The following is a 12,415-nucleotide window of genomic DNA, read 5'->3' as shown; positions in this document are numbered from 1 at the left end:
AAGGAATCCCGTCCTGTTCATTCGACATCCCCGGAAATAGGTGACAGGATTACACAGGTAATTGGTCTCAATTCTGAAACAGTCCATACTTGGAAAAATACTGTGTTTTGTCAAGTTAATCAGTGCTGAGAATGTTGATAAAGTGTTACGAAAGCCGAGCGGTCTAAGGGGCTGCAGTCAGGGACTGTGTGGCTGGTCGCAGCGGAGGTTCGAGTCCTCCCTCAGGCCTGGGTGTGTGTGCTTGTCCTTAGGATAATTTAGGTTAAGTAGTGTCTAAGCTTAGGGACTAATGACCTTAGCAGTTACGTCCCATAAGATTTCACAGATATTTTGAACATTTTGTTTTTGTTACGAAAGTGGGGCTATGAAGTAGGTTTTGTGCATAGAAATGGTTATAAAAGTAAGGTCTCCATCTATAGAGCTGACATTCACTACAAAACCGTTCGTGTGTTGAATCTTCCCATTGAAATTGAAAATGATAAGATTAAGGAAGCTCTTTCAAACTACGGGGACGTTAAATCAATTGCGAATTAAAGATGGTCGCCTCGCTTCAAACGGCAGTGTTTCAACGGGGTACGCTGTGTAGAGAATGACGTTAAGACGAATATTCCGTCTCACATAACTGTTTGTGGGTATAAGGCTCAAATTGTTAATACAGGTCAGTAACGAAACCGGCCACTTCAGACAGGAATGTCCGCGGCGAACGGTTGTTCTTAAAAGTAATTTGATACAGCGTCAAAAGCTTACCGTGAATGATCTGTTACCAAACAGTAGCCCGGATCAGTTGGTGGAGGATGTTAATACAGCGTGCGAAGCTGATGTACCCCTTCACGATAACAGTCAATTTCTCCCGTTAATAACAACGGGAAACCCTGCTACCACTACTCGTGAAACTGATATGCAACTGAAAAAACGACCTCTGGAGACAACTGATAGTTGTTCAGAGGACGAGCTGTCCTTTCCCACTCCCTCATTTCGCAAGGAAAAACAGTGCGATGAGGAAGCAGAGGGACCGGAAGGCGAATGGAAACTGATGAACGGAAAGATAATACACATACGGTACCAGAAAATGAAGGGGGGTAATCAGCATTAATTTGCAAGAAACAACAGGTGCAGTAGCTATCTGTTAATAAACAAATTCAGGGAGAGGTTGCAAAACTGCTGTATCTATTTGTTTCCCTTGATGAGGAAGTAAGTGAAATTAATAAAGAACGAGTAAGTGGTGGCCAAACTGAAATCACGATCAACACCTCAGGGCAGGCGCTGGCAACCGAAATTGCGAAAACGTCTGCTGCTGCTCCAGATAAGCCGCGAAGTAAAATACAGACGCAACCAAATGATAATGTAGCTCGTAACCAAGGGAAGGGAAAATACGGTAGGGGCGACCCAAGCCCAAAGAATGTTCGGTCCGAAACGGTCCTACATGAATCACTGGAGGAAAATTCAGGAAGTTTACCAGGAAATCAGTCTGCTTGCGGTACAATGGAAAATATCAGAATTAGAAAAAAAACGGGACAGTAACTAATAAACTGATTGAAGTGTTATTCCATGTTAAGACTTCCGAGAAAACTGTTACAGCTTAACTGAACCCTGAACCACAGGAAACTAAATTAGTTCATCAAAACAATTACATAGTGAGAGTACAATAACGCAATCTTATCCTGCCACCACTATAAACACAAATAAAATTACGTCCGGTTTCAAATTATCGGCCCTTAAGGAATTTTTGTACGAATCCGCGACTGATATTGCCCTGTTACAAAAAGATCTACTTTCGGATTTACTAATTCCCGGTTTTGTCAGTTACATAAATGTGTCTCCCGAAACAAGTGTTGGAACAGCTGTTTTGGTGAGGGAAGGGACTATAGTAAGTGAGGAGGAACGACTGGAATCTGGAAGGGGAATAGGACTAAATATCTATGATGTGACTATCATCAACTTGTACGCCTCTTCAGTACGTTTTCACCGAGCTGACAGGACACGTTTCTTCAAAGATGACCTGATATACTTGTTAAGGTAAACCCCAAGACAGTTCTTACTTGGAGGTGATTTTAATTGTGTTGTAAATCGAAAATATCAGTTACCTAATTTTAATTTCTCAAACGAACTAAAACAACTAGTTACTGGTTTATAATTAAAGAAAATATGAGAAATCAAATACCCCTCCATTGTTGAGTTCACTTATGTCATGGAAACATCACGTAACGGGATTGATAGATTATATATTTCTAAAAATCTTGAAACTTCCGTGACAAAAGTAGAAACCATTCCTATGTACTTTTCAGACCATTCAAGTGTCTTAGCTTACATAAATCTAACAAGACAGCCAGTTCGCCGATTCTAGAATGAGTGGAATTTGAACACTTCCGTGTTAGTAAATCATGATTTAGAAGACCGGATTAAAGAAACATGTGCAATATGCCTGCGTGCTCGTAGTAGATATGCCACTGCTGTCGACTGGTTTGTTAAAAAGGCTAAGCCAAAGTTGAAGAAGGTTCTTATTCAATACAGTGCCCAGAGCGCAAGAGAAATGAAATGCACTATAGAATATTAGTATTCCGTTTTAGAGATCTATATGATTAAATCTCAGCAGGTTCGTCACTTTGGATAGCAGACATCAAAAAAGTCAAAGGTAAGCTACTTTATATCAAGAGAAGTCAAATTGAAGGGCGGCCGGCCGGAGTGGCCGAGCGGTTCTAGGCGCTACAGTCTGGAACCGCGCGACCGCTACGGTCGCAGGTTCGAATCCTGCCTCGGGCATGGATGTGTGTCATGTCCTTAGGTTAGTTAGGTTTAAGTAGTTCTAAGTTCTAGGGGACTGATGACCTCAGTAGTTAAGTCCCATAGTGCTCAGAGCCATTTGAACCAAATTGAAGGGCTGAAAATAAAACTGAAGGTAAATTCGGTGTCAGAAGATGAACTACATCCCTGTGTCATTTAGTGCAGCATACGAAAAACATGAGAAGGACTTTTATTGATGAAATTCGAGCAAAACATGGTACGATTCACAGAACCCAGCAGCGTATCGTGAACGAGATTTATCGCTATTATAGCGAGCTATATTCTGTACAATAAAGTAATGATAGTTTCTTGGAAGAATTCCTTGACAGCCTAGCCCTACAGCTGTCAGAAGACGACATCGAAAATTTTCTCGAGGTTGTCAGTAAAGAGGAGGTGTATGAGACTCTGTGCGCCTCACCACCAAAAAAATCCCCAGGACCGGATGGTCTGCCATCAGTATCTTACATCCATTACTGACCAATAGTAGGTGCGAAAATCACGGGCGTTGTAAATGAAGCTATACAGGGTAAAATGATTCCGGCTGAGTTTCAGGGCCGGCCGGAGTGGCCAAGCGGTTAAAGGCGCTACAGTCTGGAACCGCGCGACTGCTACGGTCGCAGGTTCGAATCCTGCCTCGGGCATGGATGTGTGAGATGTCCTTAGGTTAGTTAGGTTTAAGTAGTTCTAAGTTCTAGGGGACTGATGACCTTAGAAGTTAAGTCCCATAGTGCTCAGAGCCATTTTTGAGTTTCAGGCGAAAAAATTGTTCCGGTGCCAAAAAATAATGGAAACAAACATTTAAATAGTTTTCGTCCTGTTTCACTGCTGAATTATGATTATAAATTAAGAGTTAGAATAGTATACAAGAGAATTTCATGACTTACAGATGAAACTATTAGTCAACATCAGTACTCCGCGCAAGACAGAAACATTTTTCAAAATCTAGTAGAATTCAGGAATATCCCTGCCACAACTTCTGTAACAAACATAAGGTGTACTTTATATCATGAGTATCTTCAACAGACATTGGCCAAATAGGTTTCAACGATAGGGCCATACAATTGATTAAGAGCATAGCAACTGGAATAAATGCTAAAATAGCGCTGAATTGTCAACAATCCAGGCCGATGCAAATACAACGATGTGTTCTTCAAGAAAGTCCTTTGTCCATGTCGCTCTTCACCATTTCGCTGGAACCTTTCCTCCGATATGTCCATGCTAGATTAAAATGCTTAACATTATCAGGACATAACACAGTTATAAGAGCCTATGCTGACGATAGAGGGGTGATTATAAGGAATAATGACGAGGTAACCACGCTAGCAACAGTGATTAATTCGTACTGTAGAGCATCTGGAGCCAATGCAAACAACAAATAAGTAAGATGTTAAATCTCAGAAGTTTTGATAATATCAACTTCGAGTGGGCAAAATTAGTCCGACAACATAAAAGACTTGGGATCACCCTGACATAATGCCCTACGAAGCTTATGGCTTTAAATTGGAAAGTTGCAGCGGATAAAGTGCAAGGAACCACTATACAGCATGAACAAAGTATATCAACTCATGCATACTTGCTAAAGCTTATTATATTGCCCAGTTGTTTCCAATACCGGGAAAGACAGCGAGGAGAATAATGTCCTAAAACACCAACTTTTTGTGGAGAGGTGAAGTATTCAGAGTACCTGCTAAATTAGCCACTTTAGATCCTAAAAATGGTGGACTGGGACAAACTGATATAACGGATAAACCCTCTGCACTTTTATCAAAAAGCAAGTTAATATAATAAGAGACTCGCGAGAAAGTATAACCAGCCAACTTTTCGAGATCATTAAACCTCGAAGCCTGCTTCCCCCGATTCACGGGCTGAATATCAACAGTCGTTTAAGGCATGTGAGGATTTTCTATGATGAGTTTAGTTATGCAAGTGTCGAACTCAGACAGTCACGACACTTAACATCAAGTGCCATAATGCGGGATCGAAAGAAAAGCGAAGGAAGGAACTACAGTTTCCAAACATTGAGTGGATTGAGATTTGGAAAAACATTAGTTCTAATGTTCTCATGTCTAACATAAAAACGTCATGGTATAAGACAGTTAACAACGTAGTTAGCACCAATGAAAGACTGCACGCAATCGGACTCTGTGAAACAAATTTATGTCAACAATGCCTTCTAGTTGACACAGTAATTCATTAATATACTTGCAGTGGTCACATGAATAGTTGGAAGTGGATAAGGAGCAAGTAGCTCTTATTACAAGAAAATCCTCTGACTATAAGAACCTTCAACACCGCAGCGCGTCACTAATCGCTGGTTAATATATTAAAAAACTAGAAACCCGCCTCGATTGCGAAAAAAGCACCTAGTGTTATGTGTTTACCCAGGTTTCGGCGTAGATAACTACACCTTCTTCGGAACAACATTAAACCCACAAGTACCTAAGAAGACCTTTGTCAATGATTAAAAGATCACCATAGCTATACATTTAAAATCGAAACAGAAAGGAAAACATAAACAGTACATATGTACAAAGTCAAAACCACTAATTAACTTAATGGTGTACGCTCAACCTCACACTGGCCTATGTTCGATGGGCCATAACCCGGGCGGGATTCTCAAAGAAGAACGTAGACAATGGTTTTGCGATTCTAAAAGCGTAAATGGAGAAAATAAAACACCACACTATGAATATTCTTCAAGTTGATGAATAGTTCAGCTTAAATGCAGAGAAATTATTTCTGTATAAGCAAAACCTACCCCCACGAACCATGGACCTTGCCGTTGGTGGGGAGGCTTGCATGCCTCAGCGATACAGATGGCCGTACCGTAGGTACAACCACAACGGAGGGGTATCTGCTGAGAGGCCAGACAAACTTGTGGTTCCTGAAGAGGGGCAGCAGCCTTTTCAGTAGTTGCAGGGGCAACAGTCTGGATGATTGACTGATTTGGCTTTGCAACACTAACCAAAACAGCCTTGCTGTGCTGGTACTGCGAACGGCTGAAAGCAAGGGGAAATTACAGCCGTAATTTTTCCCAAAGGGCATGCAGCTTTACTGTATGGTTAAATGGTGATGGCGTCCTCTTGGGTAAAATATTCCATTCGGATCTCCGGGCGGAGACTACTCAGGAGGACGTCGTTATCAGGAGAACGAAAACTGGCATTCTACGGATCGGAGCGTGGAATGTCAGATCCCTTAATTGGGCAGGCAGGTTAGAAAATTTAAAAAGGGAAGTGGATAAGTTGAAGTTAGATATAGTGGGAATTAGTGAAGTTCGATGGCAGGAGGAACAAGACTTTTGGTCAGGTGAATACAGGGTTACAAATAAAAAATTCAATAGGGGTAATGCAGGAGTAGGTTTAATAATGAATAGAAAAATAGGAGTGCGGGTAAGCTACTACCAACAGCATAGTGAACGCATTATTGTGGCCGAGATAGACACGAAGGCCATGCCTACAACAGCAGTACAAGTTTATATGCCAACTAGCTCTGCAGATGACTAAGAAATTGATGAAATGTATGATGAGATAAAAGAAATTACTCAGGTAGTGAAGGAAGATGAAAATTAAATAGTCATGGGTGACTGGAATTCGAGAGTAGGAAAAGGGAGAGAAGGAAACATAGTGGGTTAATATGGATTGGGGGAGAGAAATGAAAGAGGAAGCCGTCTGGTAGAATTTCGCACAGAGCATAACTTAATCATAGCTAACACTTGGTTCAAGAGACATAAAAGACAGTTGTATACATGGAAGAATCCTGGGGATACTAGAAGGTATCATGTAGATTATATAATGGTAAGACAGAGATTTAGGAACCAGGTTTTAAATTGTAAGACATTTCCAGGGGCAGATGTGGATTCTGACCACAATCTATGGGTTATGAACAGTAGATTAAAACTGAAGAAACTGCAAAAAGGTGGGAATTTAAGGAGATGGGACCTGGATAAACTGACTAAACCAGAGGTTGTACAGAGTTTCAGGGAGAGCATAAGGAAACAATTGACAGGAATGGGGGAAAGAAATACAGTAGAAGAAGAAGGGCTAGCTCTGAGGGATGAAGTAGTGAAGGCAGCAGAGGATCAAGTAGGTAAGAATCCTTGGGTAACAGAAGAAAGATTGCACTTAATTGATGAAAGGAGAAAATATAAAAACGCAGTAAATGAAGCAGGCAAAAAGGAATACAAACATTTCAAAAATGAGATCGTCAGGAAGTGCAAAATGGCTAAGCAGGGATGACTAGAGGACAGATGTAAGGATGTAGAGGCTTATCTCACTAGGGGTAAGATAAATACAACCTACAGGAAAATTAAAGACACCTTTGGAGAAAAGAGAGCCACTTGTATGAATATCAAGAGCTCAGATGGAAACCTAGTTTTAAGCAAAGAAGGGAAAGCAGAAAGGTGGAAGGAGTATATAGAGGGTCTATACAAGGACGATGTATTTGAGGACAATATTATGGAAATGGAAGAGGATGTAGATGAAGATAAAAATGGAGATATGATACTGCGTGAAGAGTTTGACAGAGCACTGAAATACCTGAGTCGAAACAAGGCCCCGGGAGTAGACAACATTCCATTAGAACTACTGATGGCCTTGGGAGAGCCAGTCCTGACAGAACTCTTCCATCAGGTGAGCAAGATGTATGTGACAGGCGATATACCCTCGGACTTCAACAAGGATATCATAATTCCAATCCCAAAGAAAGCAGGTGTCAACAGATGTGAAAATTACCGAACTAACAGTTTAATAAGTCACGGCTGCAAAATACTAACGCGAATTCTTTACAGACGAATGGAAAAACTGGTAGAATCCGACCTCAGCAAAGATCGATTTGGATTCCGCAGAAATGTGAGGCAATACTGACCCTACGACTTATCTTAGAAAATAGAAAGGCAAACCTACGTTTCTGGCATTGGTAGACTTAGAGAAAGCTTTTGACAATGTTGACTGGAATACTCTCTTCAAATTCTAAAAGTGGCAGGGGTAAAATACAGGGAGCGAAAGGCTATTTACAATTTGTACAGAAACCAGATGACAGTTATAAGAGTCGAGGGGCATGAAAGGGAAGCAGTCGTTGGGAGGGGAGTGAGACAGGGTTGTAACCTGTCCCCGATGTTATTTAATCTGTATATTGAGCAAGCAGTAAAGGAAACAAAAGAAAAATTCGGTGTAGGTATTAAAGTCCATGGAGAAAAAATAAAAACTTTGAGGTTCGCCGACGATATTGCAATTCTGTCAGAGACAGCAAAGGACTGGGACGAGTAGTTGAACGGAATGGACAGTGTCTTGAAAGGAGGCTATAAGATGAACGTCAACAAAAGCAAAACGAGGATAATGGAATGTAGTCGAATGAAGTAGGGTGATGCTGAGGGAATTAGTTTAGGAAATGAGACACTTAAAGTAGTAAAGGAGTTTCGCTATTTGGGGAGCAAAATAACTGATGATGGTCGAAATATAGAGGATATAAAATGTAGACTGGCAATGGCAAGGAAAGCGTTTCTGAAGAAGAGAAATTTGTTAACTTCGAGTACAGATTTAAGTGTCAGGATGTCGTTTCTGAGAGTATTTGTATGGAGTGTAACCATGTATGGAAGTGAAACATGGACGATAAATAGTTTGGACAAGAAGAGAATAGAAGCTTTCTAAATATGGTGCTACAGAAAAATGCTGAATATTAGATGGGTAGATCACATAACTTATGAGGAGGTATTGAATAGAATTGGGGAGAAGATGAGTTTGTGGCACACCTTGACAAGAAGAAGGGGCCGGTTGGTAGGACATGTTCTGAGGCATCAAGGAATCACAAATTTAGCATTGGAGGGCTTGGAGGGCAGCGTGGAGGGTAAGAATCGTAGAGGGAGACGAAGTGGGAGATGAAGAAGCTTGCACAGGATAGAGTAGAATGGAGAGCTGCTTCAACCCGGTCTCAGGACTGAAGAGAACAGCAACAACAACATAAGCAAATGTCATGTTAACCAAATTGTGCTGAACGTATTTCTCGTTTGACACTTGTAACCCGTATGTCCGCATCCGGACAGTTTATTTCGCAGATCATGATTTATCCACGCAAGAATCTCAATGCTGAATTACTTGACAGAATTCCTCCAGATATAGTCGTTCGAAATGTAATGTTAACAGTCCTGTGTGTTCTAGTAATAATAAATTTTTGCAAGTTCTATGTGTTTAGCCATTTTATTAGCAACTCCCAATGCTGTACGTGCCTTTCATACATACATATTTAAATCTGATTTCTCAGACATAAAGGATTGCTACTTTTTACATCATCATTACTTTTGACATACTTGATTTAAGTGGTAGAACAGTTGACCTTAGCATAAATAGTTCATATAACTTGGTTGTAATGAAGTAAGTGCTCCACTTCTCTCCAACATTTACATGAATGTATACATTATAATAAAAGAAATATGCCACATTTGGGTACTTTACCCTAGTGGGTTTTCTGGCACAGTCTAATTTTAATGGAACCTCCCAAATGAAATGCTATAATGAATGCTTTAGAAAAAATATCATTCTTGTCGTGATATGTTTCAGATGTATAAAAGTTATATACTTTGTGTTCTTGTGAATACGGTATTGTTTTTTGGATGTTCTATCATTTTACTTTGACCACTTTAATGCATTTTGGTTACGTCACTCATATTATTACAATTCCGCTGGGTATCATGTGAAGCTTTCATAAGAGTAAATAATAATTAAAATAAATGCCACTGGAGGTTATTATCTAGTCTTAAAATTTCTTATCCCTTTCTATCCGGCGAAGTAACTGAATATGACCAAGAGACCACACTAAGCCGTGTGATAGTCAGGTTTTAGGAAACCAGACAAAGATCACGTTTGGCGACATCGCCCCTGGCCGGCTGCTTGAATTTGCGCGTGAACGGCCTCATTGGCTAACACACAACGCTTCGAAATTCTTTTTCTGAACAATAATTTCTCAGCACAACCTACTCTGCAACACCCTTATAAGCGTTTCAGAATCTCTTACCACCGTGTATAGTAACAGTTTAGTGGTGTCAGTAGGCAGTACGAAACTACAGCGAAGTAATTTATGATACCCAGGAGCTTAACAAGAGACGTGATGAATGCAGTTCCTAGCTAAGTAATGTGGTTGTTGGTTTCTATTTCGTTCAGAAGCTCTTCGACAGACCATTCATTTTATATTTTACTTTCTTCTCAGTTTTTTCCGTCATGTTAACTGTATGTTAGGGAAATCGTTCAGTAGGAGACAGTCTGACTGAAAACAAAAAATTTCCTGGTCAATAATTACATAGACGTTTCTAACAAAAATTTAAGAAGATATGTTGTTGTTGTTGTGGTCTTCAGTCCTGAGACTGGTTTGATGCAGCTCTCAATGCTACTCTATCCTGTGCTAGCTTCTTCATCTCCCAGTACCTACTGCAATCTACATTCTTCTGAATCTGCTTAGTGTATTCATCTCTTGGTCTCCCCCTACGATTTTTACCCTCCACGCTGCCCTCCAATACGAAATTGGTGATCCCTTGATGCCTCAGAACATGTCCTACCAACCGATCCCTTCTTCTGGTAAAGTTGTGCCACAAACTCCCCTTCTCCCCAATCCTATTCAGTACCTCCTCATTAGTTATGTGGTCTACCCATCTAATCTTCAGCATTCTTCTGTAGCATCACATTTCGAAAGCTTCTATTCTCTTCTTGTCCAAACTATTTACCGTCCATGTTTCACTTCCATACATGGCTACACTCCATACAAATACTTTCAGAAATGACTTCCTGACACTTAAATCTATACTCGATGTTAACAAATTTCTCTTCTTCAGAAACGCTTTCCTTGCCATTGCCAGTCTACATTTTATAACCGCTCTACTTCCACCATCAGCAGTTATTTTGCTCCCCAAATAGCAAAACTCCTTTACTACTTTAAGTGTCTCATTTCCTAATCTAATACCCTCAAAATCATCCTTTTTTTAAACGGTTCTCTAGTTGTCAGTTGTGTTTGTACTAATTCACTGGATCTTTTCTGAATTATATTGTGCTACCAGTTGCCCATTATCATTTTGAATTCTCTCCGCAGTGACTTTCTACAAGTGTACCTGTAATCCTGGAGGGCTACTGCTGCTTTCCTGTTGAATTAATTAGTTACTTAAATTCTGCCACCAGTTGTTTATTACTCTTTTTAACTGTGACCTAGTGAATTCTGTAAGTGTAAATGTAGCTGGTGGTCAGTTGCTAATTTGTTTATTGAATTAATTAGTCTTCAAGTATTGCCGCCAATGACTTTTTATTTCTCAAAAATCTGATGCCATTGCTTTCAACAGCTTTTATTTTAAATAGGGTAAGCAGTTACTGCTATGTTTGTTACACTGATTGCACTTTTTTTAAAATAAAGTGGTTTGTTTAATTTCAAATAAAGTTTTTTTGCTTCAGTGCCTTACCAATCGACATAAACTCCGTGCCGCTTTCATTGTCAGTAGAAAAATAAAAACATGGCTTTGTAGCCCACTCCTGCAACGTCACTGATGAGATTTTTAGTGAACGTGTTACTGTTGCGGTGTGCAAATCACTCACAGATAACTTGCACTGCGCTGGACGCCTTACCGTGAAAGTTTTAGTGTTAAACGGCACAGAGGATAGCACCTAAAACGCCTTCCTGGGAAAAACCTACGCTCAAAATTGTCCGACAGCTCTTCGTCAACTCGTTACTCAAATAAACGGTTTGTAAGAAGGCCCGAGTGGATTTTCTTAGGCTGCTGGCGTGCTAGTGGAGCTGTCCAAGAATATTGTTGTTCCTATTAGGGTCGTATACTTCATGTATGTGATACATATCTCCATACAATGCTGTCTGCAAAGGTAAGCCTACTGTTTAAGAATCTCTACACGGATAATATTGTCAACAGTGCATCTACATCTCAAAACCCCCCACCGAGAGTGGCTAAGGAACTGTCCAGCCTCTATCGTCCTGACCCGATTGAGGCGAAGCGACATAGTCCATCTTTCCACTAACATCGAAAGTACTCAACTTTGTCGTTTCTTCATTAGTATGGCCTGTCTTGAAGTCACTCAAAAATGGCTGTGGAAAAAAAAACAGTATGGCAGTGCAAACAAGGTCACTAGGGTTAATTAACTGTTGAGGAGTTAAGGACATCGGCTGCAAGTGGGCAGTGATTTATATCAACGGCTCAAGTTGAACATTTGTGGCAGACCGGTACTCTCCTGCTTACTATCTACATGCGCTGACCATTATGCCACTACGACACCGAGGTTAGCAGTATCACATGGGCTACCTTAGCATATTTCCCGTCAGACCCAAATTCTCCACTGATACCAAACACTACTGTCGTAGTGCCGGTGCTCATTAGCCTCATTACTTGCAGCATCCCTCCGATTCCCTTAAGAGCAGATCGTGGCAAAATTACAGCAGATTTGGAGGTGGGGACAGACAGAAAATGGTACATCAGTACGATATATTTTGTAACTAAATGATACACTGAAATGTTTGATCAACATTAATATATAGTTAATGATGTAGACTTACTACGTGAAGAATGTGGGGAAGGACACCCAAGTTAATGGATGCTATGTACAGTTCCCAAGAGACATGCGTGTATGTTCGTTTTATAGAAAATGATAGACTGTGT

This window comes from Schistocerca piceifrons, chromosome 3 (assembly GCF_021461385.2).
Source record: "Schistocerca piceifrons isolate TAMUIC-IGC-003096 chromosome 3, iqSchPice1.1, whole genome shotgun sequence".
In the NCBI taxonomy this organism is placed as follows: Eukaryota; Metazoa; Arthropoda; class Insecta; order Orthoptera; family Acrididae; genus Schistocerca; species Schistocerca piceifrons.
This window is presented reverse-complemented; position numbering follows the sequence as displayed.